Genomic DNA, 27,635 nt, shown 5'->3' with positions numbered 1-27,635 from the left:
TGCGTAACTCTGTGGTTCCGAATAAATCCTCTTATGCTGTGATTTACCCTCCTGCGCCTGACCAAAATCACCTCATCACATACTGTAAACGCTTGGAATGTCTGCTCTGTTGCTCCTATTCACTGCACAGGTTGCATGGTCAAGTTACTCTCTCTTTCATGGAGAAAAGTCAATACAGTCAAACACACATCACTTTAGGTCATGCTGGGCCAAGGAAGGCTTGAGATTAATAGGACCTGCACACACTATTACTCCACCATACATTTATTTGCCTAGAAAATAACAACGTTTCGATCCAAAGTGGATCTTGACTTGACAGTGTGCGTGGTCCTAGTCATCTCCTCTCTCTCACGTAGGCCCATGTGTGTGTGTGTGAGAGACTTACGTGGAAGTTGGATATGTGTTCTCTGTCCAGGGGTTTCATGACAGACAGCTCTCCGGAGATGGGGTGGATTATGAAGATGCCGGTGGGCGGCTGGTCAGCTCCGGGTCCGGTCACACTGTACCTCAGGGAGCGGTTCTTGTCATTGTCCGACCGGATCTGTTTCAGAACCCGGAAGTAGGTTGGTTAAATGATGATCAATACTCAATTGTAGGTATATATACTGTTCAGAATTCTACTTCAAATAATAATGTCATGGCGGGGTATATATCGGTGTGTGTGTGTGCCCTGGAGTCCCGTTGGTGAGTGGTACAGACAGATCTTCCTCCCTTGCGTGTGTGTGTATTAGTGATGGGGGAACAATCGATACAGTTACATATCGGGATATTATTTTTGACGACATATCGTATCGTATAATTTTGACAATATCACAATATTATGTTTGCGTTAATTGGTTGTATCTGCACCAAAACTCCAGTATTTTTCCGTCATAGCTTGTTCTCCATCTGCGGTTTTTTTCAACACTTTTATTTCCATGACTGATCAAAACTCGTTTCTCATGGCTCTCTCGTGTCCCTCTACAGTAGACATATGGTGAGCAATATGTTTGGACCATGGAATCACAATAATATCACAGTATTTAATCGCAATACATATCGAATTGTGAGAATCGCAATACATATCGTATCAGCACCTAAGTATTGTGATAATATCGTATCGTGAGGTCGCTGGCAATTCCCAGCCCTAGTGTGACATTTATTTGTCAACAATCTACACAAAATACACTGTAATGTCAACGTTTTCTTTAATAAATAAAACATTCACAACAAAAATATAGTTGTTCAGCCTATTTGTTAAGGCAAGCCTAAATTAGTTCAGGAGTTAAATTTGTCTTAAGAAAATCACATAATAAGTTTAATGGACTCACTCTGTGTGAAATAGTAGGGGTTAACATACATTTTTTAACTACTAACTCTTCCTCTGTCCCCATGCATACATACATTTCGAGCACAGACTCAACAACAAAGACCAGGGAGCTTTTCGAAAGCCTCATAAAGAAAGGCAGTGATCGGTAGATGGGTAACAATAACAAATCAGACATTGAATATCTCTTTAAGCATGATCAAGTTAATAATTATGCTGTGGATTATATATTAAACCACCCAGACACATCAAAGATACAGTCATCTTTCTGAACTGAGCTGCAAGACAGGAATGAAACTGCTCAGGGATGTTACCATGAGGCCATTGGTGATATTAAAACAGTTCAATGTCTGTGATGGTAGAAAACTGAGGATGGATCAACAACATTGTAGTGACTCCACAATAACGACATAAATGACAGAATGAAAAGAAGAATACAACTATACAGCAAAAAAACAACAAAGGAATACACTTTTTGGCCTAAATGCAAAGCCTTATGTTTGGGGTAAATCCAACACAACACATCACTGAGTAACTGCCTCCTTATTTTCAAGCATGGTGGTGGCTGCATCATGGTATGGGTATGCTTGACATCGGCAAATACTTGGAAGTTTTTCAGGATAAAAATACATGGGATGGAGCTAAGAAAAGGCAAAATCCTAGAGGAAAACCTGCTTCAGTCTGCCATACACCAGAGTCTGGGAGAGGAATTCACCTTTCAGCAGGTCAATAACCAGGCCAAATGTACGCTGGAGTTGCTTACCAAGAAGGCAGTGAATGTTCCTGAGTGGCCAAGTTACAGTTTTGACTTAAAACTGCTTGAAAATCTATTGGAATACTTTAAAATTGCTATCTTGACAGAGCTTGAAGACTTTTGAAAATAATAATGGGTAAATATTGCACAATCCAGGTGTGCAAAGCTCTTATAGACTTACCTAAGAAGATTCACAGCTGTAATCGATGCCAAATGTGTTTCTAACATGTATTGACTCAAGAAGCTGAATACTATGCAACGACTATATTTTAGTTATTCAATTTCTATTCATCTTTAAAAAATGTTAGAATCTTTCTTCCACTTTGACATTACAGAATATTTTGTGTAGATTGTTGACAAAAAAATGACAAGTAAATACATTTTAATCCCACTTTGTAACACAATAAAATGTGAAGAAATCCAAGGGGTCTGAATACTTTTGCAAGGCTATGTGAGTGTGATATATTTGACCCTCTGTGTCTTCACTGTCCTGTCTATCTCTACCCATAAGCCTGGGTATCCATGGTGTGTTTGCATAGTGCCTGGTGCCTCACCCTTATGCCATCCATTAGACTCAGCAACATCCCCACCCCCTAATGCCCTTGGATTAAATATAATACATACAGACGTCATATACTGGACTTAGCACTCAGTCAGGAACCAGTAAGCTTACGTTGAGAAAGGATCTACTTCTTAACTGACATGAGAAAGATTGCCAGTCCTTCATCATTCACATCCACCCACCCACTGCTATGGAGAGAGGTTGTGTTTGTGTGTTTGTGTGTGTGTGTGTGTGTGTGTGTGTGTGTGTAGAAGGTAAATGGATGGGCTGGGAGTGTCCTTGAGCCCATGATAAAGGGAAGATAGTATCTCAACGGGGAAACAGGCCAATGGAGGGCTCTTTGTAATATTCACTGAGGTCTCTAACGCTACATCATACCAGGTTACATTCATATTTTTCATTGTGAAACAAACAAGAAATGAGACAAAAAAACAGAAAACATGAGCGTGCATAACTATTCACTCCCCAAAAGTCAATACTTTGTAGAGCCACCTTTTGCAGCAATTACAGCTGCAAATCTCTTGGGGTATGTCTCTATAAGCTTGGCACATCTAGCCACTGGGATTTTTGCCCATTCTTCAAGGCAAAACTGCTCCAGCTCCTTCAAGTTAGATGGGTTCCGTTGGTGTACCGCAATCTTTAAGTCATTCCACAGATTCTCAATTGGATTGAGGTCTGGGCTTTGACTAGGCCATTCCAAGATATTTAAATGTTTCCCCTTAAACCACTCAAGTGTTGCTTTAGCAGTATGCTTAGGGTCATTGTCCTGCTAGAAGGTGAACCTTCGTCCCAGTCTCAACTCTCTGGAAGACTGAAACAGGTTTCCTTCAAGAATTTCACTGTATTTAGCACCATCCATCATTTCTTCAATTCTGACCAGTTTCCCAGTCCCTGCCGATGAAAAACATCCCCACAGCATGATGCTGCCAGCACCATGCTTCACTGTGGGGATTGTGTTCTCGGGGTGATGAGAGGTGTTGGGTTTGCGCCAGACATAGCGTTTTTCTTGATGGCCAAAAAGCTCAATTTTAGTCTCATCTGACCAGAGCATCTTCTTCCATATGTTTGGGGAGTCTCCCACATGGCTTTTGGCGAACACCAAATGTGTTTGCTTATTTTTTTCTTTAAGCAATGGCTTTTTTCTGGCCACTCTTCCGTAAAGCCCAGCTCTGTGGAGTGTACGGCTTAAAGTGGTCCTATGGACAGATACTCCAATCTCCGCTTTGGAGCTTTGCAGCTCCTTCAGGGTTATCTTTGGTCTCTTTGTTGCCTCTCTGATTAATGCCCTCCTTGCCTGGTCCATGAGTTTTGGTGGGCGGCCCTCTCTTGGCAGGTTTGTTGTGGTGCCATATTCGTTCCATTTTTTAATAATGGATTTAATGGTGCTCCGTGGGATGTTCAAAGTTTCAAATATTTTTTATAACCCAACCCTGATCTGTACTTCTCCACAACTTTGTCCCTGACATGCTTGGAGAGCTCCTTGGTCTTCATGGTGCCACTTGCTTGGTGGTGCCCCTTGCTTAGTGGTGTTGCAGACTCTGGGGCCTTTCAGAACAGGTGTATATATACTGAGATCATGTGACAGCTCATGTGACACTTAGATTGCCCACATGTGGACTTTATTTAAGTAATTATGTGACTTCTGAAGGTAATTGGTTGCACCAGATCTTATTTAGGGGCTTCATAGCAAAGGGGGTGAATACATTTGCACGCACCACTTTTCCATTGTTTATTTTTTAGAATTCTTTGAAACAAGTAATTTTTTTCATTTCACTTCACCAATTAGGACTATTTTGTGTATGTCCATTACATTAAATCCAAATAAAAATCTATTTCAATTACAGGTTGTAATGCAACAAAATAAGAAAAACGCCAAGGGGGATGAATACTTTTGCAAGGCACTGTAGAACCATGAAGCTCAGATCAGAGCAATTTCCTTTGAGATTGTGGATATCTGGTGTGTGTGTGTGTGTGTGTGTGTGTGTGTGTGTGTGTGTGTGTGTGTGTGTGTGTGTGTGTGTGTGTGTGTGTGTGTGTGTGTGTGTGTGTGCAACATCTTACCCGGACCAGGTCCTGGGGGAACTCTCCTCTGGAGTTCTCGGGGACGTTGATTGGGGGGATGACCCAGTCTCTCTTCATGCGTTTGAGCTGGCCCACGGAGCTGCTGTCTGTCTGCCGCGATGGGAACCAGATCTCCTGGAGACCCTGGGACAGAGTTGGGGGAGCTTGGATGTCCTGGGCCTGAAGGAGAGAAATAACGTCAGGTTACTAACTGGACACATCTAAAAAACAATGGAAACTTCAGATAGACATTGAAAACAACATAACCGGACACATCTAGAAACCAATGGCTTTAGGTAGACTGTTCATACAGTAGCCACAAGACAAATTGTCTTTAACTACCAATGATGTGACGGAAAGAATTCAAGAGAATCTAAATTCCTGCCTGACCTAAAACTGTTTTTGTAATATCATTAAATTATACCCGCTAGATGACCAAATGTAAGAGCTTTTGGGGGGCTTTTTGATGTGGTCACATTATATTTTAGGATCCATTTTGTCTTTGAGAATTCAGTGAAGGTTAACATTGCCTCCATATGTGTGATGATGTGTTTGGACAGCCTCTCTTCCAGGCTTTCAGTGAGAAACATGGCTGGGAATGAGAGTAGTGTTTGAGATGCTTTGTTGAGGATAGTACTGCAGCCCTTCAGTTAGCTTTAAATCACAGACCTCCTCTCATGTCCTGATAAAAGCATGAATCATCTCCTGATAAAAGCATGCTCACACACACACACACACACACACACACACACACACACACACACACACACACACACACACACATACACCCACACACACACACACACACACACACACAGAAAGGCTTCTAAAATGGATGTGCCATCCTCCCTTGGCTGTAATGAATGTGATTTGAAACAAAGGAGGATGGTACCTGCAAGCCAGACTCTAAATACCCAGATGGCTCCAATTGCCTATGCTGTTCCACAGAGAGAGACTGTTGGGAGAGAGACTGAAGTAGCGCCAGAGAAGTCACAATAACCTTGAACGCTCCATGGTAAAATGAAAACAAGACGCCGGCAAACTTAGGTAGTCAAAGTCAGTGAATGACAGATGCAATTTCCCTACTGCACAACAGTCATGCCTCAGAAAGTCCCTTATTTACTCTCTCTCCTCCGTCTGTAATTACTGATCGCCAATTCGTTACACAGTATCCCAAGTACTGAAACTAGCCGAAAGTTCTCTGTGCCAACAGCTAAATGAATGACTTTTTTGCCTTACAACACGAGCCCCATCCCACGCCACCTCGGCACGCATGCCGCCCCTCCCTGACGATCTGCGGAGCTGTCGGAGCATCTCTACTAATCATGTTTGAAATCCGATTATGCTGCTTTCACACATTTGAAATGCAGAGAGGCAAGCGGACAGATAGCGGGGAACATGCTTCAGAAATATCTATTACCCTATTAAACTGAAGGAGAAAGTGGGAGCTGTAATTATTTGTGACCTGGCGTCTGGAATGATGAATGGTGTGGAGGGTTTGCTTAGAAGCCTTAGCCCCAACACACATCTATCTATCTCTGGAGTGTACTGCAGGTCTCTCTGCACCCTGTCGGAGTTTACCCAACTCCAACTTCTGACTGTGTGTGTGTGTGTGTGTGTGTTGTTATAGACAAGTACAACATCACCCTCTCTAAGGGTGGGTCTTGGTTTTCAGCCTGACTCTTTTGGTGATGTTGATGGTAGTGGCAGGGGAGGTCACTTTGATGTTAATGAGCCAATTGTTACTTCTTCATTGATTAACACTAGAACCACTAAAGCAGTCATTTTGACTGCTCATGAATTTATATATTTTATTACTCTGCCATTTTTAAAGTCATGCCCCACTCTGTCCTTGACTTTTCCTAAATAAGTCTATATAACACACTGCCGTTGTTAGAATCATAATATCACAAACAGAATTGGAGTTATAACCATTTTTAGGAGGGCGTGTCATTATTTGAATGGTTTTCTCCTTTGACCAACAGTAGGGCCTGCGCCGCTCATTCTCCCAACATGGGACAGTGCAGAGGCCAGTTGATAATCACCCCGATAATTGCCTCGAAACTGAACCTAAACTATACCGGACCTAATTTCACACATATAACAACAGATGAAATATATGAAATAAAGTATGATGGGGGAGAAAGGGGGAGCATGGGTTAGTTGATGAGTGAGGGGAAGTGGATAACGCATAATTATGTAATCACCAATTGTGAATTAATAACAGGGCGGGCCATTCTATTGTATTGGTATATTATAATTATAATCAAAAAATGGTATGTACCCTATATCAGTCGACCAAATCCAAGCAGTCTTAGCAGTCTACTCTGGCCTACTTGTAGTACACAGTGAGAGCCTGCGTAATTTACAATGGCAAGAAGACCAAGACGAATGGATGCACATGCTGCTTTCGAGCTGCTAGAAGATCTGAAGGAAAACGACTCAGAGGGTGGGGAAGAAATAAATGATGACATCTCTGATGATTATTCTTCTGATTCTGAGCCTCTACAGAATGGTACCCACTGAGCAGGTGCCCGCGCCGCCACCACCAAATGAAACGGTAAGACGGGAGAAAGGAAGTGATGACACCGTTTGGGAAATGATCCACATCGGGCAGCAGGTGAGCGAGTGTCGGAGAATGTGGTGATGAGGCTTGTGGAACCTTACGTTGGCAAGGGGAGAAATGTCACCATGGACAATTTCTTCACTTAACTGTCATTGGTGAACAAGACGCTTGCAAATAAAACAAGCCTAGTCGGCACCATGAACAAAGCGAGACGGGAGCTCCCTCCCTTTGTGCAAAATAAGATCCTACACAGCCGTTGTAATCCACAACGGTGCTGAAGAATGACAAGACAACACTTACACTATACCAACGCAAGGCAATAAAGAATGTTTCTGTCATGAGCACCATGCATCCGACGGTTGCCATCGACAGGGACACAAAGAGAAAAACTGATACTATTACGCACTACAACCAAAGGTATGTCAACATTACATAATAGACATCGCCATATATATATATATATATATATATATATATATACGGTGCCTTCGGAAAGTATTCAAACACCTTGACTTTTTCATCACTTTGGTACGTTACAGCCTTATTCTAAAATGAATAAAATATATTTTTTTCATCATCAATCTAAACACAATACCCCATAATGACAAAGCGAAAACATTTTTTTAGAATATTTAGCAAATGTATTAAAAACAAAAAACAGAAATACCTTATTTACATAAGTATTCAGACAATTTGCTATGAGACTCAAAATTGCGCTCAGGTGCATCCTGTTTCCATTGATCATCCTTGAGATGTTTCTACAACTTGATTGGAGTCCACCTGTGGTAAATTCAATTAATTGGACATGATTTCGAAAGGCACACACCTGTCTATATAAGGTCTCACAGTTGACAGTGCATGTCAGAGCAAAAACCAAGCCATGTGGTCGAAGGAATTGTCCGTAGAGCTCCGAGACAGGATTGTGTCTAGGCACAGATCTGGGGAAGGGTACCAAAAAATTTCTGTAGCATTGAAGGTCCCCAAGAACACAGTGGCCTCCATCATTCTTAAATGGAAGAAGTTTGGAACCACAATGACTCTTCCAAGAGCTGGCTGCCCAGCCAAACTGAGCATTCGGGGGAGAAGGGCCTTGGTCAGTGAGGTGACCAAGAACCTGATGGTCACTCTGACAGAGCTCCAGACTTCCTCTGTGGAGATTGGAGAACCTTCCAGAAGGACAACCATCTCTGCAGCACTCCACCAATCAGGCCTTTATGGTAGAGTGGCCAGACGGAAGCCACTCCTCAGTAAAAGGTACATGACAGCCCGCTTGGATTTTGCCAAAAGGCACCTAAAGGACTCTCAGACCATGAGAAACAAGATTCTTTGGTATGATGAAACCAAGATTGAGCTCTTTGGCCTGAATGCCAAGCGTCATGTCTGGAGGAAACCAGGCACCATCCCTACGGTGAAGTATGGTGGTGGCAGTATCATGGTGTGGGGATGTTTTTCAGCAGCAGGGACTGGGAGACTAGTCAGGAACGAGGGAAAGATGAATGGAGCAAAGTATAGAGAGATCCTTGATGAAAACCTGCTCCAGAGCGCTCAGGACCTCAGACTGGGGCGAAGGTTCACCTTCCAATAGGACAATGATCCTAAGCACACAGCCAAGACAACGCAGTAGTGGGTTCGGGACAAGTCTCTGAATGTGGCCCAGCCAAAGCCCGGACTTGAACCCGATCGAACATCTCTGGAGGGACCTGAAAATAGCTGTGCAGCAACGCTCCCCATCCAACCTGACAGAGCTTGAGTGTATCTGCAGAGAAGAATGGGAGAAACTCCCCGAATACAGGTGTGCCATACCCAAGAAGACTCTAGGCTGTAATCGCTGCCAAAGGTGCTTCACCAAAGTAGTAGTAAAGGGTCTGAATACTTATGTAAATGTGATATTTCAGTTTTATTTAAAAATAATATATATATATACAAAAACAGCTGTCATTATGGGGTATTGTGTGTAAACAATTTAATCCATTTGAGAATAAGGCTGTAACATAACAAAATGTGGAAAAAGTTAAGGGGTCTGAATACTTTCCGAATGCACTTATGCAATGCATTATGGTCTTCTGTAAAACACTTGTTTTTTTTTCCTAATGTTTTCTACTCTATTCTGTTCCGCAGGTTGGTGTGGATGTTTTGGATCAGATGGCACAGCTGTACGCTGTGAAAGGAGTCACCCGCCACTGGCCTGTTGCTGTGTTCTACAACATTCTTGACTTGGCTGCTATCAACGCACACGTGTTGTTCGAGCAGTGCATGGACAACACCATGCCCAGGAAAGACTTCATCATGAGTCTAGTATACGGGCTACATGAGCGACATATGAGGGCGAAGACAATATGAGGGCCAAGACAGCAGCAAAGATTCCACGTGAGCCTTTGCGCGAGGCAGATTGCGCACAGCTCCTGGGGAGGAGACAGTGCCAGGTGGCCAGATGCACAAAGAACAGAACCCAAGACACCTGTGTCACCTGCAAGCGACGTGTTTGTGGGAAGTGTGTCAAGCAAGTGAAAGTGGCGAAGATTTGTGTGGACTGTTAGTACAAGGGATAACCGCTAAATAAAATCCAACTAATGCCATTACGTGAAAAACGCAGATCATTACATTTTAGTCATTTAGCAGACGCTCTTATCCAGAGCAACTTTCAGTTAGTGAGTGCATACATTTTTTCATACTGGTCCCCCGTGGGAATCGAACCCACAACCCTGGCATTGCAAGCGCCATGCTCTACCAACTGAGCTACGTGTAAGCACGAGCTGACAATAACTGACTATTTTTGACTGCAGTCATATCGACACTTATATTCATAATCTTTTCCAGATTTTCACTATTTATCAAGCACACTTGGCGCTTATAATGATGTTTAGGCTACTGTTTTCATCATTTGACCGCGTGTTTTGCTGACCATGCATCAGCCTTTGTGGTTGGGGTATTTCGTAAAGAAAATAAAATATATAAAAAGAAGCTGTTACCGTGTTCCAACACACAGGGGCACAACTTTCACTGGGGACGGGGGGGACATGTCCAACACACAGGGGCACATTCTGAAATTACATTGTTGTCCCCTCCTGTTTTATCATTGGAACGTGATACAAAACGAGGCAACGGTGTGCTTTAGGACCATGCGGACCCCTCTGAGCAGTCGGGTAGGCTGTTTGTAGTGTTTATCCGACTGGGGGAAAAAAACATATATATATATATATATATATATATATATATATTATGTCCCCCCCACTTCTAAAACCAAAGTTGCACCCCTACCTACACATATGGTTTCTGTTTCATAGTTGTAACAAAGGCACTCCAGGAATGAAATGTATTGAACAGTTGAATTTTGGTGTGTTTTTTGTTGTTGTTATGTTTCTGTCACGGTTTCGGCCGAGGCGGCTCCTCCTCCTTGTTCGGGCAGGTTTCGCCGGTCGTCGTCTCCGGAGTACTAGCTGCCACCGCTCTATGTTTCTTGTTTGATTGGTTTTGTCTGTTAGTCACACCTGTTTTGTGTTATGTCTCATTTAGCACCCTATTTAGTTTCCTTGTTGTTAGTTTAGTGTTGTGTGTAATTGTTCGTGTCGTGTTGTTGCGCTACCCGTGTCGGTACGCTATTTTCTTAGCTTCCTCCTTGTGTTTAGGAGAGTATTTTCGCACCTGTGTGTGCGCTCGCTTATTTACGCCTGTGTGCGTCCCTTTGCCTCCGGGCTGTTTGGATTATTTTTGTGTGCTCTAGTAAAGTCTTGTTGGACTTATCCTCTGCTTCCTGCGCCTGATTCTACACCACACCAATCCACAGCAACGTGACAGAATTACACACCTCACATGGAATCAGCAGGAGCACCCGTCGACATCATGGAGGAGCGTCTCCTTGGTCAAGAGCACCGAATCAACCAGATCGGGCACGCCTTGGAGGGCGTCATGGACACCCTTCGTCGATGGGAAACCAGCGGGGTTCCCACAGCCCCACCTATCGCACCATCACCACCGGACAGCCAGCCCGTCCATCGACCGGAACCCAGTGGGATTCGGCTCTCGCTCCCGAGGGCGTACGACGGCACCGCTGCCGGGTGTCAGGGGTTCCTCTTACAAGTGGAGCTCTACCTTGCCACCATACACCCGGCGCCCTCGGGATACGAGAGCGTTTCCGCACTCATCTCCTGTCTCACCGGCAAGGCGTTGGAGTGGGCCAACGCCGAATGGAGGGGAATAGACGCCGCCACAGTCACCTATGCGGAGTTCTACCGCCGCTTCCGTGCAGTCTTCGACCATCCACCAGAGGGGAAGGCGGCGGGGGAGCGTCTATTCCACCTCCGACAGGGGATGAGGAGCGCTCAAGAGTTTGCGCTGGAGTTCCGGACTCTAGCGGCTGATGCTGGGTGGAATGAGAGGGCCCTCATAGACCACTTTAGATGTAGCCTTCGGGAGGACGTCCGCAGGGAGTTAGCATGCAGGGACACTACACTAACATTTGACCAGCTGGTGGACATGGCCATTCGACTGGACACCCTGCTTGCGACCCGCGGACGTCCCAGGTGGGGGCCTCCCATTCCACCCTCCAGCGCCTCCGAGCAGAGTCCGATGGAGCTTGGAGGTGCTGGCGCTAGAGGGAGAAGAGGTAGGAGCCCGAGGGGGGCAGTCTCCTGCACCAAGTGTGGCCGCGGAGGGCACACCGCGGCTAGGTGCTGGGGAGGGTCCCCTGGTGAGGGAGATGGCAGGTCATACAGTGGGGAGTCCTCCCAGGTGAGTAGGCGCCCTACTTACCCAGAGCTTTCTGTCGTACACATTACATTACCTGTTTGTTTCCCACAGGTTGCACCTCGTTCCCAGCATAAGGCGCTAGTCGATTCAGGCGCAGCTGGGAATTTTGTAGATCGGAAATTCTGTGTTAAGTTAGGGATTCCCCTCCTTCCAGTCGAAAAGCCCTTTCCTGTACATGCCTTAGATAGTCGTCCGTTAGGATCTGGGTTGATTGGGGAGGTCACAGCGCCACTTAGGATGATGACGCAGGGGGGTCATGAGGAGACGATTCAACTCTATCTGATCGACTCTCCTGCGTATCCGGTGGTACTGGGGCTTCCCTGGTTGATTACCCATGATCCTACTATTTCGTGGCGAGAGAAAGGGTGGTCTGCTCAGTGTGAGGGGTTATGTCTGGGTGTTTCCGTAGGGGCGACCTCGGTGGAGAGTCCGAACCAGATGCCAGCACTGCACATTCCTCCTGAGTATGAGGATTTGGCGCTCGTGTTTAGTAAGACCAGAGCGGCACGGTTGCCACCTCATAGACAGGGGGATTGTGCGATAGACCTCCAGACAGGAGCCGCGCTTCCGCGGAGCCATGTGTATCCTTTGTCACAGGAGGAGAAAAGGGCAATGGAAACTTACATTGCCGAGTCTCTGAGACAGGGATACATACGGTCCTCCACTTCTCCCGCGTCCTCGAGCTTCTTTTTTGTGAAGAAAAAGGATGGAGGTTTGCGTCCGTGTATTGATTACCGCGGTCTCAATCAGGTAACTGTGAAATATAGTTATCCACTCCCGCTGATTGGGACCATGACGGAGTCATTACACGGGGCACGGTTCTTCACAAAATTGGACCTCAGGAGCGCATATAACTTGGTGCGCATTAGGGAGGGCGATGAGTGGAAGACAGCATTTAGTACTACCTCCGGCCATTACGAGTATCTCGTCATGCCATATGGGTTAATGAATGCTCCATCAGTCTTCCAATCGTTTGTAGATGAAATTTTCCGGGACATGCAGGCGCAGGGAGTAGTGGTGTACATAGATGATATTCTTGTGTACAGTTCTACTCGGGCCGAGCATGTAGCCCTGGTGCGCAGGGTATTGAGGAGACTGTTGGAGCATGACCTGTATGTCAAAGCCGAGAAATGTCTGTTCTTTCAGGAGTCAGTTTCCTTTTTGGGTTACCAGTTGTCTGCGTCAGGGGTGAGAATGGAGGTGGACCGAGTGGCAGCCGTGCGTAATTGGCAAACCCCAACTACGGTTAAAGAGGTGCAGCGGTTCTTGGGTTTTGCGAATTACTACCGGAGGTTTATCCGGGGTTTTGGACAGGTGGCAGCTCCCATAACGTCTCTTCTGAAGGGGGGTCCGGTGCGCTTGCAGTGGTCGGCTGAGGCGGACAGGGCCTTTGGGAGACTGAAGGACCTGTTTACCTCGGCTCCGGTGTTGGCGCACCCGGATCCCACTTTACCCTTCCAAGTTGAGGTGGACGCGCCTGAGGCCGGTATCGGGGCAGTTCTTTCTCAACGATCCGGTACACCACCTAAGCTCCGCCCCTGTGCTTTTTATTCTAAGAAGCTCAGTCCGGCGGAGCGGAATTATGACGTAGGGGACAGGGAGCTGTTAGCCGTAGTACAGGCCCTAAAGGTGTGGAGGCATTGGCTTGAGGGGGCTCAGCACCCTTTCCTCATTCTGACCGACCATCGTAACCTGGAATACATTCGGGCAGCTAGGAGACTGAATCCTCGCCAGGCTCGATGGACTATGTTTCTCGCCCGGTTTGTGTTCAAGATCACTTACATCCCTGGGTCCCAGAACGGGAAGGCAGATGCTCTGTCCCGTCGGTATGACACGGAGGAGAGGTGCGTGGAGTCCATTCCCATACTACCGGAGTCTTGTCTGGTGGCACCGGTGGTGTGGGAGGTCGATGCGGAGATCGAGCGGGCGTTACGCACCGACCCTAGTCCTCCACAGTGTCCGGTGGGTCGGGCGTACGTCCCGCTCGAGGTCCGGGATCGGCTGATTTATTGGGCTCACACGTCCCCCTCCTCTGGACATCCAGGTATTGGCCGGACAGTGCACTGCCTTAGTACGAAGTACTGGTGGCCAACGTTAGCCAGGGATGTGAGGGTTTATGTCTCCTCCTGCTCAGTGTGTGCCCAGTGTAAGGCGCCCAGACACTTGCCCAGGGGTAAATTACAGCCCCTGCCCGTTCCACAACGACCCTGGTCTCACCTCTCGGTGGATTTTGTTACCGATCTTCCCTCCTCACAGGGGAATACCACCATCCTGGTCGTTGTGGATCGGTTCTCGAAGGCCTGTCGTCTCCTTCCCATGCCGGGTCTTCCTACTGCCCTACAGACCGCTGAGGCTCTATTTACTCACGTCTTCCGGCATTACGGGGTGCCCGAGGATATAGTGTCCGATCGAGGCCCCCAGTTTACCTCCAGAGTCTGGAGAGCATTTATGGAACGTTTGGGGGTCTCGGTGAGCCTTACCTCGGGTTACCACCCGGAGAGTAATGGGCAGGTCGAACGAGTCAACCAGGATGTGGGTAGGTTTCTGAGGTCATATTGTCAGGGCCGGCCGGAGGAGTGGGCGAGATATGTGCCCTGGGCCGAGATGGCACAGAACTCTCTCCGCCACTCCTCCATGAGACTAACCCCTTTCCAGAGTGTGTTAGGGTACCAGCCGGTTCTGGCACCGTGGCATGAGAGCCAGATCGAGGCCCCCGCTGTGGATGAGTGGGTGCGGCGCTCGGAGGAGACGTGGAACGCTGCACACGTCCATCTGCAGCGTGCCATACGTCGACAGAAGACGAGCGCCGACCTACACCGCAGTGAGGGGCCAGTGTACGCACCTGGAGATCGAGTCTGGCTCTCAACCAGAAACCTGCCCCTCCGCCTGCCCTGCCGGAAGCTGGGTCGGCGGTTTGTGGGGCCTTTTAAAGTCCTGAGGAGATTGAACGAGGTGTGTTACAGGTTAGAACTACCTATTGATTACAAGAATATTAACCCCTCGTTCCATGTGTCTTTCCTCAGGCCGGTGGTAGCTGGTCCACTCCAGGACTTTGAGATTGAGGAGACTCCTCCGCCCCCGTTGGACATCGAGGGGGCTCCGGCGTACACTGTTCGGACCATCCTGGATTCGAGACGCTGGATGGGGGGTCTCCAATATCTCGTGGAGTGGGAAGGGTACGGTCCGGAGGAGCGGTGCTGGGTGCCAAGGAGGGACATTCTGGATCCGTCCCTGATGACCGAATTCCATCGTGGTCATCCTACGCGCCCTGCTCCGCGTCCTCCTGGTCGTCCCCGAGGCCGGAGGCGGCGCGCGGCTGGAGCCGCACGTCAAGGGGGGGGTACTGTCACGGTTTCGGCCGAGGCGGCTCCTCCTCCTTGTTCGGGCAGGTTTCGCCGGTCGTCGTCTCCGGAGTACTAGCTGCCACCGCTCTATGTTTCTTGTTTGATTGGTTTTGTCTGTTAGTCACACCTGTTTTGTGTTATGTCTCATTTAGCACCCTATTTAGTTTCCTTGTTGTTAGTTTAGTGTTGTGTGTAATTGTTCGTGTCGTGTTGTTGCGCTACCCGTGTCGGTACGCTATTTTCTTAGCTTCCTCCTTGTGTTTAGGAGAGTATTTTCGCACCTGTGTGTGCGCTCGCTTATTTACGCCTGTGTGCGTCCCTTTGCCTCCGGGCTGTTTGGATTATTTTTGTGTGCTCTAGTAAAGTCTTGTTGGACTTATCCTCTGCTTCCTGCGCCTGATTCTACACCACACCAATCCACAGCAACGTGACAGTTTCTTTTACATACAGCCTACAGTAACATAAACTAATTAAAATGCTATTTTGTTATTTGAAATGGGGGAAAAAATAATATTCTAATGTTACACCTTCATGAACACAACCAAATAATGATTTTAGTGATTGCATATATTAAACGTATTTATTACACTGTTAGAATGTTGCAGTCAGAATTACAGCTAGTTAGCTTGAAGGGGGGTCCCTCAAGGCCCAGCGGTCCTAGTGTAAAAACATTCCCCCAGGGCCGATGCATTCGCAGCGCTCGCTAATATAGCATCTAATCGCTGATGTAATTAAGGATCACATGATGATGATTCATGACAGCCATTGCATTGGAGAGATAACCACATAACCAGATAACCACACATGGCCCAATAAACTGGTGAGATAGAATATAGAAGTCAATCAGAGATTTGATTACTACCATGTCATCAAGGCCAAAGCCACAACTGTCAATACAGTTCAGTCAATCACATTGACAAACACCACTGACATTGACATCAATTGTCAATCAGAGACTAGGCCCACCCTTCTAAAAAGCACATGCTTACCCATTTGGGTCTGCTTATTTCTAGTTAAAAGCTACTGTGGCCAAGCCCCTTGTTTATCTGCCCTGGACATGTGCATTTCTCTTTAAATGAGCAACACGGGTGACTAATTATGTCATTAGAATCACATACCTGCAGGAGTCACTATGGTAAATGAGCATCAGTGGCTAACGATGCTGTTTTCAAAACCATCGCTAAATCATCCCCTGTAGAATTTTAAACCTCCGCTGCTGCACTCACACTAACTAGACATAACTCTCAACAGTTTTAATCTGGAGGCTTATAAAAGAAGGCACTCGCCTTTTATGTGGTGGTTTCGGAGAGGTGCTTTTGAAATGGGCTGCTTGTGTAGCTAATTTGACCTGTATATGACTGGAGGAAGAGACAATGTATTTTCAGACGGTGTCTTTGTTGAACAAAGAGGCTCATTGTACTGTACTTAGAGGCATTCATTAACAATGAAAGTCCACAACGTAAGATCAGACAACGCTGACTTCAATAATTCAACCTAAAACAGCTCACTCACACCGGTGCAAATTGGGTTGAGAGAGAGAGAAAGAGAGAGAGGGCTGAAAGAGAGAGCAAGAGAGAGAGAGAGAGAGAGAGAGAGAGAGAGAGAGAGAGAGAGAGAGAGAGAAAGAGAGAGAGAGAGAGAGAGAAAGCCTCCCAAAGAGCTTAAATGTGAGTCTGTGCTGTCTTGCCAATTAACACCATTCCAGCTAACGAGAAAGAAAGACTGTCACAGATTATGGCAGTTCAATTGAACAGGAATACATAATCGAGTACTGAGTATGAGGTGAAAAATACAAACACAGCCGTTTGAGTCTCGTTTCTCCTCATCTCCCTGTTCTCTCTCTCTCCGTCACACACTTGATTACATCACCACATCACACGGCCACTCTCATCTACAGCCAATCACAATGTTGACTAATGAGCACATGGTCAAGCGTTAGCGATGTCTGTCAAGCCCAGCGGAACACTGACTGAATGGCGGCTCTTTAAAGCCTAGAGATAGATGATGTCTGTCCTTTGAATCACATTTACATAAGTATTCAGACACTCAGTACTTTGTTGAAGCACCTTTGGCAGCGATTACAGCCTCGAGTCTTCTTGGGTATGACGTTACAAGCTTGGACACCTGTATTTGGGGAGTTTTTCCCATTCTTCTCTGGAGATCCTCTCAAGCTTTGTCAGTTTGGATGGGGAGCGTCGCTGCACAGCGGACATTCCGGACATTCAGAGACTTGTCCCAAAGCCACTCCTGCGTTGTCTTGGCTGTGTGCGTGGGGTTGTTGTCCTGTTGGAAGGTGAACCTTCGCCCCAGTCTGAGGTCCTGAGCGCTCTGGAGCAGATTTCATCAAGGATCTGTCTGTACTTCGCTCCGTTCATCTTTCCCTCGATCCTGACTAGTCTCCCAGTCCCTGCCGCTGAAAAACATCCCCACAGCATGACGCTGCCACCAACATGCTTCACCGTAGGGATGATGCCAGGTTTCCTCCAGACATGACGCTTGGCATTCAGGCCAAAGAGTTCAATCTTGGTTTCATCATACCAGAGAATCTTGTTTCTCATGGTCTGAGAGTCCTTTAGGTGCCTTTTGGCAAAATCCAAGCGGGCTGTCATGTACCTTTTACTGAGGAGTGGCTTCCGTCTGGCCACTCTACCATAAAGGCCTGATTGGTGGAGTGCTGCAGAGATGGTTGTCCTTCTGGAATGTTCTCCCATCTCCACAGAGGAACTCTGGAGCTCTGTCAGAGTGACCATCGGGTTCTTGGTCACCTCCCTGACCAAGGCCCTTCTCCCTTGATTGCTCAGTTTGGTCGGGCGGCCAGCTCTAGGAAGAGTCTTGGTGCTTCCAAACTTCTTCCATTTAAGAATGATAGAGGTCACTGTGTTCTTGGTGACCTTCAATGCTGCAGACATTTTTTTGGTACCCTTCCCCAGATCTGTGCTTCGACACAATCCTGTCTCGGAGCTCGATGGACAATTCCTTCGACCTCATGTCTTGGTTTTTGCCCTGGCATGCACTGTCAACTGTGGGGCCTTATAAAGACAGGTGTGTGCCTTTCCAAATCACATTCAATCAATTGAATTTACCACAGGTGGACTCCAATTAAGTTGTAGAAACATCTCAAGGATGATCAATGGAAACAGGATACACCTGAGCTCAATTTCGAGTCTCATAAAAAAGGGTCTGAATACTTATGTAAATAGGGTATTTCTGTTTTTTTATTTTTAATACATTTGCAAAAATTTATAAAAACCTGTTTTTGCTTTGTCATTATGGGGTATTGTGTGTAGATTGATGAGGACATTTTTTTATTGAATACATTTGAGAATAAGGCTGTAACATAACAAAATGTGGAAAAAGGGAAGGGGTCTGTCCCCTCCCCTAATTGAAGTAAACTAATGGACAACAACACTTAGGCTTCAAGTTATCTTTAGTTTTTAGTTCCATCCTTCAGCTACACTCAACCCCTCCCAACTATCTCTTAAGACCATCCAGTTTTTATTTCTATTTGCCATATATTTTTCAATTGTGCTGTGATGTTTCTACAGATTGTAAATGAAGGATAAACATTATTATATTATTGATCGATTGACTATGACCTTTCAGATCACCCAGCAGTGCTATTTGCAGAGTTAACTCCAGGTAAATGCTGCAATTCTTCAGCTATTCCTGAACCTTCGACCAAAAACAAGCTACATATGGACTGTACCAAAACATTACGTTTTAATTAGCGAGCATCCATTCAGTCTCCCGGAACATCTGCTACAATTTAGGGAACAAATCATCTGTTTATGCTCCAGCGTGGCTAATGAGCGGAATTGGATGCAACGGCGGTATCCGAATTGAAACATTCCACATTCCACAATGCTACCGGAAGTCACAAATAAACAATAAATATTAGAGAGAGAGGGGGTAGGAGGGAGGATGCATGTGGAGGTGTTGGACGTACCTGCTGAATCTGGCCTACAGGGGGCGTCAGTCTCACTTGGGTCTGCCATTGCTGCTGATTGGTCTCGTCCCTGGCTACGATCACTAGGGGCACTGCCCGGAGGGTGGACAAGGTCAAAGGCCTGAGGGCGTAGACGACCCCGTCAGCATCTATCCGGAAGTTGGACGGGTTACTGCACTCGAACCGCACCAGCCCACCTTGGCCGCAGTTCACAAACTTCACTGTAAGAGAGGGAGAGGGGAAACAGAACATGAGATTGAAGCTGAGGCAACCAGGGAGAGAGAGACAGAAAGACAGCAAATAGACACTCACACAGACAGACGGACATCCAGACTTCTCCCACACCACTCACAGACTGTGTGGTATAGTCCACAAAGGTTCTCCAATTCCTCCTAAAACTCATGCATAATTTATGTCAAGCTGCGCCCTAAAGGTATTGTTCAAAACAGGTGTGGTAGAGAGAGGGAAGGAGAAAGAGAGAGAGAAAAGAGAAAAGTAAAGAAAGCAAAAGGGGAGATGTGCACCCCTGAAGGGCACTTGCTGAATGTGAGTCTGTTAGATGACTGAATGTAATGTAAATGTTGAGAGGCTTCACCGCAAATAGATTGTATGTTTTAATATTCCCAAAAAAGAAGAAGAAATAAGAAGAGGAAAAAGAAAGAAAGCTAAAATACCAAAACATTGCATTTTAAAACTGTTGTGCCAATTAGACTTTGGCTAAATGAACTGTTGTGTCTGGGTAAATAGAAGCATCAGCTTCAATAAATAAGATAATAATTATTTAAATGGGTTCTAGACTTTTTCCTTATTGCTTTTAGCTCAAGTCGTTGCACGGTAGCTTTTTCCCCAATGACAAAAGCGGATGCTTCGCCGTGGTCGGCTAGCGATCCCAACTCTCAGGGAGTGAGAAGTGTGTGATGTTTATTTCATAAGTGAGTACACATACACACATACACGTACACACACACACACACACACACACACACAGCTGCAGTGACACACACATACATGGCTCCGGGGAGCTCTAGTACACAGTCCCAGAGCGCTTCAGTGGCAGTGGTCTGACATCGGTTCATGTTACAGGTGAGTGACAGTGCATCTCAAACACCCCACCTGCACACACACACACAGACTCACGTACACAAAAATCTATGCACACGCACACACACATACACATACACACACACTTCAATATTCCAGTACCTATTCAGTGCCTCCTGACAGCTCTGTTTTCTGTAGCGGTGATAGAGAACAGAACACAGCCTACAGATAATTCTGAAACTCCTTCAAGCTAAAGAGATAAGACGTAAAGATATCACTTCTATGGAGGCTGTGCCGATGCCATTTTGAATTATTAAACCAGATGTGGAATGACTTTACAAAAGCCTTGAAGAAGGGCATCTAATCTCCCATTCTTGTGTTACCTTGATGACAGAGAGAGCTATAGAGAGCTGTGACTTCAGAGGGTCTTTACGTTGGAGGCACAGCAGTGTGAGGTAACGCGTCACATGTGGAGGGAGGGAGGCTGAGCCCTGGCTCTGAACAGGAACTAAGGTTTAACCCCAGGCCCTATTGACTGGGTGCTGTGCAAGGATGTTGGTGTAAAAAGCTAGGTGCTACTATTTTTATTTTGCACACTCGCACAAACACACACACATACAGTACACACACACACTGAAATACAATTCACTACCTACTAATAACCTTTCTGTGACATAGAGAATTAACACTGTCTTGCTAGTTGAACTAAAGCCTTTTGTTTTCGCTTGCTTCCGGCTCTCAACATAATACACAAAATGTACCAGTTCCTTTCTATTCCAGAACATAAAGCACAATGGCTAAACCACCACAGCAGGAGATAGAGCAATTTTCCCAATGGCAAAGTATTGTGAAATTCTGAAAATTGGGCAAAGCATAAAGAGAGGGGAAAAAAACATTCGCTTAGTCAGACTGATGATTTTCACAGTGGACACAAAGGTATCCAGTGGAGTGTACCTTACCGAATTAACCACCATGTCCTCGCCAAAAGCGGACAGAAATACAGGCTTTTTTTTTTAAGGACATAATGTTCACATCTTTTTCAAAAACCTGAAAACAGAGGTGAGGAGAGAGAGACCTAGAGATAAGCCGAGAGAAGAGAAAAAAAAAAAGAGGGTTAAAATTAATAAATACTGTACAAGCACCTAGTCCTGTTGGGAGAAACATTTGAAAGGACCCTGGATGCAACCCATTACATTGTGCTAGACAGATAAAGCATCGCATCTGCCAACAAAGCCACAGCACGGTACACTGGTCTGCTGCTCCTGAGGAATTGCCATTCATCTAAATATTGATGAAAAGCACACATAGGTGTCTCAGAGAGTGGCTCAGCATTGTGGGGGGAAAAAGCAAAGAGTAAACACTCTATGTAATGAAGATATACAAGATACAACGGGAGGAGAATCTATACTGGAACCAAACGCACCACAGGCCTATATATTGACCATCTGCACACTGCACAGAGCTTTTGTTCAAGCATCCTCATCCAATTAGTTTTAAAAAAATCTTTGAACCTGGAAAAGCAGACTTCAGAGCGCTAAGTGACCTTGGTTAGCTGAAGGTGTTTCCTTCCAGCCATCCGTCTGTAATTTCAAAGCCTTCAGGCAATCAACTCAACAGCAGTAGTCCGGCTGATGCTCAGACACATAGGCAGAATACAGAGAGAAGTGTCAGAATGGCTCAGCTCACAATGACAGCTTCTCGAAGGTCTGCTGAGTGGATGAGACTTGAGAGACATAACATACTGTATCATTAAAGGGAGAGGTGAGACAATCTAATTCACACGCTCTATTGCTAATGAGATATATTGATTGGCTCGCTGAAACGCTCTGTTTGTTGTGGTCTATAGGATCAAAGAGATGATAAGAACATGATTAGTGTTAATATTGCTTCATCTTAATGATCATTTATGGGGCTGGTCCTGGCTAGCTGCTGAGCTGAGCCTGGTCGGTCGCTCCCAATTTAATTACAAACAAGGCTGCAATGTTGCACCCTGTGTGTGTGAGGATGTACAGTGTGTGTGTGTCTGGGTGTGTGTAATACCATGGGTTAGCCCAGTGTTTCCCAAACTCGGTCCTGGGGACCCCAAAGGGTGCACGTTTTGGTTTTTGCCCTAAAGCTTGATGATTAGTTGATTATTTGAATAAGCTGTGTAGTGCTAGGGCAAAAACCAAAATGTTGGGACCCTTGGGGCCCCGAGGACCGAGTTTGGGAAACCCTGGGTTAGCCTGTATTTGACTGCAGTAGTTTCCCTGTGAGCCTTTGTGGCACTGAGGCCTGTTGTTGGGATGCTGAGCTCTAGTTCTCTAGCTCAGTCTGAGATTTGGCCATGTGAACACCTCTGGGAGGCCCTTCAGCAACCAGGCGCCATGGCAATCGCTGTGCAAATTCCCAGCAGGCAGCACAAATTCCAATAATAATGAATGGGGATGTCCAGCATGAGTCTATTCATTTATCAGCCCGAAGCTCCCATAGCCTATAGGAGACAGGAGCAGCATTTACTAACCCTGGATGTTCCAGTTTATCTATATCTAGATTTATCGGCTCCCCGAGGTATAACGAAACTTAAAGAGATCCTCGCTGACAACACCACCACCACCACGCCCTATTAGACATGTCGTCATGGCCACAGGGCCAGGGAGATAAAGGTCTTTGGTTTGGACAGAAACGCCGATGCAGCAGAGAGAGGGGTATATACTGCTGCTGCTGGGGGGGAAGAAAACAGGCCAGTCAGCAGAAAGGCCAGTCCAACTAATGCCCCACGCCGGGGCCCAAAATTACCTCCGACTCAACGAGCCCATTCACAGGCTTATAGAAACCCCCGCAGCTGACTAGCAACACACAAAAAAAAAACAGCTAACCTCCTCAAAGTGCCACTCTTTTGTCTGTCTCCATCACGTGGTGCTGCTAACAGACTGGCACAAATACAGAGAGGAGACAGAGAGAGGAGACAGAGAGAGAGAGAGAGAGAGAGAGAGAGAGAGAGAGAGAGAGAGAGAGAGAGAGAGATAGAGAGAGAGAGAGAGCGAGAGAGCGAGAGAGAGATACATCATTTGCTTAATTTGCAGCGTCCCAGAGAACTGTCACACGGGACAGCCGTTTTTTTAAGACTTAAAATATCTAATTCTCATGCAGCCTACCTCACAGTGGGAACATATAACGAGGTCGTCTGTGGTAGCCTAACGTCGAGACAGTACATAAAATGTTCCATAGTTTATATCTTTTTATGCCTGTCTGCCAATCCAGTATAGTGGCACTAAGTTAGTAAAAAGCCGGTCCCTGTAATGTGCTGTAAATGTGGCAAGACTGAGCACCACGTCATTTAGTTTGTCCTCCAGCTGGTGATGTCACTGACAGGCATAAAATACTCAGCATAGGTGTTTCATCAGTCGCCTGGCAGAAATGCAGACCCCGGCGAATGCTCCAAAGGCAATCCAAGCGGGCAAATGCCAGGACGCCACTGATAAAAATGCATTTTCACGAACACAGATCACCAAATCTAGTTCATGCTCTAACTCTGGGCCTAGCTGGCTGCATTGGAGATGAGACAATGCAATATATCACATAGGCTCCAAATGAGCTGTGCTCAGTGGAACATCCATGCAAGAGGACGTTGTTTACAAGATGGTGGCTAAGCTGAAACTCAGCCAGGTCACACGCCGGTGCCTCAATTAAAGTGCTAAGAAAGCCACTCTATAGAAAAATGAAATGGTGTCTAAATGAATAAATGGCAATTTGAGATCTAGTTTGAGATCACAAAACATCTATTTTCTGAAATGAAATTAGGACTTTCTGCTATTGCACCCTTCACAATATTATGTCCTATAATTGTCAAATTATTATATAAAAAGTGAAAGGAACACCATACTGATGCTTTTAAAGTATCATAACTTGATACTACCCATACATATGCATGCCTGTGTACATCATTCCCCTGTAGGTGGTGTTTAAGCTTTTACTCTGAGTAAATGTTCTAAACCCTCAAGGTTAATAAGGCATTTTAGCTGGTTAGCCTATAGCTTCTTTTGTCAAACCTTTTTTTCCATCTTAAGAATCTAAAACCCATTCATTCTGCAGAGATTAGGCTCTAGCAGCAATGTCCTTGCGCTGAGTATAAGGGAACTCTTGAGGGAAAGTAAACAGTTTACAGTTGATGTCTGGATGTTGGAATGACAAGGCTGGGCTTTGCCAGACCGGGCCTTGCTTGAAGGGGTTTTACTAATGCAAAGCACTTCAAACACCACAGAGAGCCATGTGTTTAAGGCTCTGCCTAAAATATGTACAGGATTTGCATGAAAGAAACATGGAGAAATGTCGACTTGCCCCACTAATTTCTGCAAAATAAACTTGTGAAGAAGGAAAAGGCTATCAAAGTCACACAGGCTACGCTATAGGCAGCAGCCTTACTTATGGTGACCAACTCCCACGACAATTATGTGTTATTGCAGAAGACGTTGCCCCCTCCTGAAACTGAGGCTTCAATTAAAGGATGAAAACACACTACCAAATTGCATTGATACCACCTTTCTTTACCATGCACGCCCACACTGGCACAAACACACACAGAGACACAACCAGCACAAGCAGCATCATCATAGCAGCTAGCAGCAATATCCTATGCAGGTCCCTTTCAATCTCAGATAGACTGACCTATGGGTTCTCTGGATATGCTAAACGGACCCCTTGCCCTGAGGGAATAAAACAGTCTTGTTCCATAAATGAGATTCTCTCCTGTTCTCCTTTCTCTTTACACTTAGCATTTCTCTCACGTCAGCACATGACCATTTGCTCTCCCGGGGGCCAGCGGGCTTGTCTGACAGTCATTGTATTGGGAGGACAATAACAAGGTAAGCAGATCGACTCCCCGCCAGTGCCCAACAGTCACCTCCATTTCCTTCACAGAGAGGGAGATGCAGCTAGCTTCTCTGGATCTGGCCCATTAAGGTACAAAGGCCCTGTGTTGTTTGGTCGAACCTGGAAAATTAGCCTTAGCTATCTCCATTGGGTTATCATCATCAAATAAGGGCCTTTCATTCTCATTTCATTCTCATTGACTTGGGGTGTTTTTCTGTACGGTATCAGAAGGATGTTAGCTGTTGTGTGCTAATTGCTGTGTTCTATCGCTAGAATGTAGAAATTAGCCTTAGTCATCTCCTTGTTAGGTTTATCATCATATGAGGACCTCTTATTATGAAGGCTGAAGAGCTTTTGAAGAGCTTTTAGTAACTGAATGAAATGCTGCCTCTTAGCTGCTGTTAGAGGAAGAATGTTCTGAAAGGTCTAAACGGGTTAGTGTGAAAAGAGATACCACATATTCAGATGTTCAATAGTCTTTGTTGGGTAAATGAGATGATTCTAGTGTGTTTTTGGTGTCACAGGAGCCTAGCCTAGCGTCTAGCTGGATTACTGTGTCATTGGAGCCAAGAGCTGATAACGGCTAAGCTACATCCTTCTTTACTTATCAGCAACATAGCTACTGGGATTTGGGTTCTGCGAGCAGAGCGATCAGGACAGCCACTTGATATAGCGTCTCAGGCTTTAGGAGGGTATTAAACTGATTAACAGGGTGTCAAATAGCTCTCTACAGCTCTTTATGAAGACTTTAGCATAGCTAGCTACAAGCTAACTCCATGCTAATACATACAGGTGAATAGAGAGTATCAGATCAACATGATAATATGATATTCATTTGAACTGCTAGGGAGCTAACACTTCTTAACACTGTCTTTCACTCTGCTTAGTAGTGTCCTGAGTTTCTTCTGACCACGTGAAACGGTCATATCATGTGTTGAAGGAAAAATACCCACTTCTTTGAAGGAGATCACCAGCAGCAGCACATAACCTCGAGCATATTTCACACCTTCTTCACTTTCTCTGAGATCAAAGGGAGATAATGAAAACCTATTTCTTTGAAGAATTAACATTTTCGTTTTAACTGTAAAACCTTGATGGGGCTAACGGAGGGGTCAGTGTGTGTGTCCATATAAAACCGTTGTAACCTCTCCTCCTCCCGTTGGGATCTGACTGTAGTTGGCTGGGCTGGCAATGCCCAGACTCCTCCGGACAACGTTAAACCAACGTTTTTTGAAATAAAACAGTTGAACTTTGTGTCTATAACAGACGTCCTTTAACCTCACCCTCCCCCTCTCATAAAGGTCATTCAATTTTAATTGTGCTCTTCCCTTGGTCAATTTTAAACTGCTGAATTTTTATTTTTTTTCCCCCCACTTTTATTTAACCAGGTAAGCCAGTTGAGAACAAGTTCTCATTTACAACTGCGACCTGGCCAAGATAAAGCAAAACAGTGCGATAAAAACAACAACAGAGTTACATATGGAATAAACAAAACGTACAGTCAATAACACAATAGAAAATCTATATACAGTTTGTGCAAAAGTAGTAAGTTATGGAGGTAAGGCAATAAATAGGCCATAGTGCAAAATAATTACAATTTAGTATTAACACTGGAGTGATATATGTGCAGAAGATGATGTGCAAATAGAGATACTGGGGTGCAAATGAGCAAAATAAATAACAATGTAAATAACAATATGGGGATGAGGTAGTTGGGGGGACTAATTACAGATGGGCTGTGTACAGGTGCAGTGATCGGTAAGCTGCTCTGACAACTGATGCTTAAAGTTAGTGAGGGAGATAAGTGTCTCCAGCTTCAGAGATCTTTGCAGTTCGTTCCAGTCATTTGCAGCAGAGAACTGGAAGGAATGGCGGCCAAAGGAGGTGTTGGCTTTGGGGATGACCAGTGAGATATACCTGCTGGAACGCATACTACGGGTGGGTGTTGCTATGGTGACCAATGATCTAAGATAAGGCGGGGACTTGCCTAGAAGTGATTTATAGATGACCTGGAGCCAGTGGGTTTGGCAACGAATATGTAGTGAGGGCTAGCCAACGAGAGCATACAGGTCACAATGGTGGGTAGTATATGGGACTTTGGTGACAAAACGGATGGCACTGTGATAGACTACATCCAATTTGCTGAGTAGAGTGTTGGAAGCTATTTTGTAAATGACATCGCCGAAGTCAAGGATCGGTAGGATAGTCAGTTTTACGAGGGCATGTTTAGCAGCATGAGTGAAGGAGGCTTTGTTGCGAAATAGGGAGCCAATTCTAGATTTAACTTTGGATTGGAGATGCTTAATGTGAGTCTGGAAGGAGAGTTTATGGTCTAACCAGACACCTAGGTATTTGTAGTTGTCCACATATTCTAAGTCAGACCTACCGAGAGTAGTGATTCTAGTCGGGTGGGTGGGTGCAAGCAGCGTTCGATTGAAGAGCATGCATTTAGTTTTAG

The 27,635-nt window shown here is 45.6% G+C and overlaps 1 pseudogene across 1 annotated transcript in view; it reads right to left on the bottom strand.

Moving 5' to 3' along the window:
• Positions 1-27,635, bottom strand: part of LOC311146599 (cadherin-2-like) — a 101,884-nt pseudogene that overhangs the window by 18,766 nt on the left and 55,483 nt on the right. The window contains exons 3-5 of the transcript XR_014615611.1: positions 19,286-19,506; positions 4,684-4,863; positions 386-541 (exon numbers count right to left, since the gene is read on the bottom strand). The product of XR_014615611.1 is annotated as a cadherin-2-like (transcript). The remainder of the gene's footprint in view (positions 1-385; positions 542-4,683; positions 4,864-19,285; positions 19,507-27,635) is intronic.

Source organism: Coregonus lavaretus, assembly GCF_964263955.1.
Source record: "Coregonus lavaretus genome assembly, chromosome: 19".
Lineage (NCBI taxonomy): Eukaryota > Metazoa > Chordata > Actinopteri > Salmoniformes > Salmonidae > Coregonus > Coregonus lavaretus.
The sequence above is the reverse complement of the archived record's forward strand: the minus strand, read 5'-3'. Positions and strand labels throughout refer to the sequence as shown.